Genomic DNA, 5,000 nt, shown 5'->3' with positions numbered 1-5,000 from the left:
GGTCTGGACGGGCTGGATAGTCCAAGGCTCGACGAGAAAGACCGCAGGTTGAGACACTGGGGCAGTGGCAGCCCGCGGGACAGTGTTGGCAGATTCGGCAGCGCAGATTTGTGCGGCTGCAGGTTCGTCGGGGAAAATCGGCAGCGCAGATTTTTCGACGAGCATGGGCTGGACGATGGACTGTCCAGGCCAGGCAGGAAAATTTGTCGAGGGGACACGCTGACGAAACAGCGCTGGTTCAGGCACGGCGGGCAGTGTTGGAATCGGCAGCGCCGACGAAATCGGCAAAGTCGGCAGAATCGGCAGCGCAGATTTTTCGACGAACATGGGCTGGACGCTGGACTGGCCGGGCCATGCAGGAAAATTCATCGAGGGGACACGCTGACGAAACAGCGCTGGTTCAGGCACGGCGGGCAGTGGTGGAATCGGCAGCGCCGACGAAATCGGCAAAGTCGGCAGAATCGGCAGCGGGTGCTGGCGATGGGTCTGGACGGGCTGGATAGTCCAAGGCTCGACGAGAAAGACTGCTGGTTTAGACACTGGGGCAGTGGCAGCCCGCGGGACAGTGTCGGCAGATTCGGCAGCGCAGATTTGTGCGGCTGCAGGTTCGTCGGGGAAAATCGGCAGCGCAGATTTTGCGACGAACATGGGCTGGGCGATGGACTGTCCAGGCCAGGCAGGAAAATTTGTCGAGGGGACACGCTGACGAAACAGCGCTGGTTCAGGCACGGCGGGCAGTGTTGGAATCGGCAGCGCCGACGAAATCGGCAAAGTCGGCAGAATCGGCAGCGCAGATTTTTCGACGAACACGGGCTGGACGGTGGACTGTCCAGGCCAGGCAGGAAAATTTGTCGAGGGGACACGCTGACGAAACAGCGCTGGTTCAGGCACGGCGGGCAGTGTTGGAATCGGCAGCGCCGACGAAATCGGCAAAGTCGGCAGAATCGGCAGCGCAGATTTTTCGACGAACATGGGCTGGACGCTGGACTGGCCGGGCCATGCAGGAAAATTCATCGAGGGGACACGCTGACGAAACAGCGCTGGTTCAGGCACGGCGGGCAGTGGTGGAATCGGCAGCGCCGACGAAATCGGCAAAGTCGGCAGAATCGGCAGCGGGTGCTGGCGATGGGTCTGGACGGGCTGGATAGTCCAAGGCTCGACGAGAAAGACTGCTGGTTTAGACACTGGGGCAGTGGCAGCCCGCGGGACAGTGTCGGCAGATTCGGCAGCGCAGATTTGTGCGGCTGCAGGTTCGTCGGGGAAAATCGGCAGCGCAGATTTTGCGACGAACATGGGCTGGGCGATGGACTGTCCAGGCCAGGCAGGAAAATTTGTCGAGGGGACACGCTGACGAAACAGCGCTGGTTCAGGCACGGCGGGCAGTGTTGGAATCGGCAGCGCCGACGAAATCGGCAAAGTCGGCAGAATCGGCAGCGCAGATTTTTCGACGAACACGGGCTGGACGGTGGACTGTCCAGGCCAGGCAGGAAAATTCGTCGAGGGGACACGCTGACGAAACAGCGCTGGTTCAGACACGGTGGGCGCAGTGTTGGAATCGGCAGCGCCGAGAAAATCGGCAAAGTCGGCAGAATCGGCAGCAGGTGCTGGCGATGAGTCAGGACGGACTGGATAGTCCAAGGCTCGATGAGAAAGACCGCTGGTTTAGACACTGGGGCAGTGGCAGCCCGCGGGGCAGTGTCGGCAGATTCGGCAGCAGTGTCTGCCGATTCGGCAGCGTTGGCTTGTTGGCGCGGGGGGCCGATTCGAGTGGGGACTTGGGCAGCGGGCAGTGAAAGCAAGAGTTTCCCCGATGCTGCCGGGAAAAACGCTCCCCGGGATGGCCGGGTGAGATGACCCGGCGGCCCGCGACGGGTCATTCAATTCCATGCCCCGTCAACATAACTCCCGATGTACTGTTTGCTTTTTCGGAAGAAGAGATCCATCCCCCCATCCTCGGCCAGCCAAAAACGCTCCAATTAATGGCCGGGTGAGATGACCCGGAGGCCCGCGACGCGTCATTCAAATCACTGCCCTATCGGCTACAACTGCTGATGGGTGGGATTAGAGGCCTGCCATGGTGGTGAGGGGCGGCGAGGACCGTGAAAGCTAGAGTTTTTCAGAGGCTGCCGGGAAAAAGGCCCCTCGGGTGGCGGGGTGCGAGGACCAGGCGCGTCATTCAATTCTCTTCCCTATCAACTTGGCTCCCGTTGGCGGGATTGGAGGCCTACTGTTTGTTACAGGGCTAAAATCGTCAGGGGAAGAGCTGACGAAACAATGCTGGTTTGGATGCAGGGGGTAGTGTTGGAATCGGCAGCGCGGACAAAATCGGCAAAGTCGACAAAAAAGACTGTTGGTCTGGACATCGGGGCAGCGGCAGCCATGCCGACAGGGGGGGAAATCGGCAGCACAGATTTGTGCAGCTGCAGGTTCGTCGGGGAAATCGGCAGCGCAGATTTTTCGATGAACATGGGCTGGAAGATGGACTGTCCAGGCCAGGCAGGGAAATTCGTCAAGGGGACACGCTGACGAAACAGCGCTGGTTCAGGCACGGCGGGCAGTGTTGGAATCGGCAGCGCCGACGAAATCGGCAAAGTCGGCAGAATCGGCAGCGGGTGCTGGCGATGAGTCTGGACGATTTATAGTCCAGGGCTTGATGGAAAAGACTGTTGGTCCAGACAATGGGGCAGTGGCAGCGCGGATTTGTGCAGCTGCAGGTTCGTCGGGGAAAATCGGCAGCGCAGATTTTTCGACGAACAGGGGCTGGGCGCTGGACTGGCCGGGCCAGGCAGGAAAATTCGTCAGGGGGGCACGCTGACGAAAACAGGGGCTGCGGAGTGGAAAATCGGCAGCGCAGATTTTTCGACGAACAGGGGCTGGACCGGCCGGGCCAGGCAGGAAAATTCATCAGGGGGGCACGCTGACGAAAAGAGGGGCTGCCGCGTGGAAAATCGGCAGCGCAGATTTTTCGACGAACAGGGGCTGGACGCTGGACTGGGCCAGGCAGGAAAATTCGTCAGGGGGCACGCTGACGAAAAGAGGGGCTGCCGCGTGGAAAATCGGCAGCGCAGATTTTTCGACGAACATTCGTCAGGGGGGCACGCTGACGAAAAGAGGGGCTGCCGCGTGGAAAATCGGCAGCGCAGATTTTTCGACGAACATTCGTCAGGGGGGCACGCTGAGGAAAACAGGGGCTGCCGCGTGGAAAATCGGCAGCGCAGATTTTTCGACGAACAGGGGCTGGATGCTGGACCGGCCGGGCCAGGCAGGAAAATTCGTCAGGGGGGCACGCTGACGAAAAGAGGGGCTGCCGCGTGGAAAATCGGCAGCGCAGATTTTTCGACGAACAGGGGCTGGACTGGCCGGGCCAGGCAGGAAAATTCGTCAGGGGGGCACGCTGACGAAAAGAGGGGCTGCCGCGTGGAAAATCGGCAGCGCAGATTTTTCGACGAACAGGGGCTGGACGCTGGACTGGGCCAGGCAGGAAAATTCGTCAGGGGGGCACGCTGACGAAAACAGGGGCTGCCGCGTGGAATGGCAGCCTACACGCAGATGCGAATTCGGCAGCGCACGATGGCTTGAGCAGGTCATGGGTTCGACTTGGCGCGATCTGAAACCTGGACGAGGGACTGTCGACGCTGGACGAGCCAGCGCGGTGGCCTGTCGTGCCCCGTTCAGGGGGGGCCTGCCGCGGAGACAGCCCTCGCGGGCTCGACAGCGCAGGCCAGCGTCCCCGACGTCGCTGGCCGCGGCAGGCGAGCTGCCGGGGTTCCCGCATTCCTACAAGAAAACGTCGTGCTTTCCACATGAAACCAATCCAGTAAAATCAGCCATATTTTTATGAGGCTGCCCACTGAATTTGGGGTCATTCCGGGCCGGTTCCTAGTTTTGCGGATTTACTCGATTTCTAATGGTAGGAAAATTAAAACAAATACTTCCCGACCTCGAAAAATTCTGGGAAAATTAATGAAGGTGGATTGGATTTTTGCCAACCTCTGTGCAAAATTTCAGCTCAAAATACCAAGAAATGAATTTTTTAGAGGGGGGGTGACAGCTGGGACCTAGTAGTGTCTCCCCCTGCCAGAGCTGCAATGACACTTATTGCTCTTTAGGGAGCCACCAGGCCGGCGCCCCTCAAAGACCACACGCGCGCGCGCGCCCGCCCGCGCTGGGCGCTGGGGCGCTGGGGCCTGAGGGCCTGGGGCCCTTGGGGGCCCTTGGGCGCTTGGGCGCGCGCGCGCGGCCCCCGCAGCCATGCCGCGCTGCGCGACGCGCGGACAGCCCCTGCTGGCTTGCTCTCTCGCCCGCGGGGGGGCTGCCTTCGGGCCCTGGCCCCCCGCGCTCTGGCCTGCCCCCCGCGTGGGAGAGGCTAGGCGCTGCAGGGGCCAGCCCGACGTCGCTGGCCGCGGCAGGCGAGCCGCCGGGGTTCCCGCATTCCTACAACAAAACGTCGTGCTTTCCACATGAAATCAATCCAGTAAAATCAGCCATATTTTTATGAGGCTGCCCACTGAATTTGGGGTCATTCCGAGCCGGTTCCTATTTTTTCCGATTTCCTCGATTTTTAATGGTAGGAAAATAAAAAAAAATACTTCCCGACCTCGAAAAATTCTGGAAAAATTAATAAAGTTGGATTGGATTTTTGCCAACCTCTGTGCAAAATTTCAGCTCAAAATACCAAGAAATGAATTTTTTAGAGGGGGGGTGACAGCTGGGACCTAGTAGTGTCTCCCCCTGCCAGAGCTTCAATGACACTTATTGCTCTTTAGGGGGGTGCCCCCTGACTGGCCATGGGGCGCGCTGGCCTGGCGCCCATAGGCCTGCCGCGGGGGATATGTGGGCTGTTGCTAAACTCGGACTAAGGTGGGGGGCCTCATGGCCCGAAGTATTGCCGGCATCGATGACCCGTTTTCCGGCCGGCGACGACCCGATTCCGGCCACCGTCTTCGGGACCCGCTCCAAGCCGTCGGGCGCGTTGGGGCTGCTTATCCGCGGCGTGGGCG

This window comes from Populus nigra, chromosome 2 (assembly GCF_951802175.1).
Source record: "Populus nigra chromosome 2, ddPopNigr1.1, whole genome shotgun sequence".
Lineage (NCBI taxonomy): Eukaryota > Viridiplantae > Streptophyta > Magnoliopsida > Malpighiales > Salicaceae > Populus > Populus nigra.
This window is presented reverse-complemented; position numbering follows the sequence as displayed.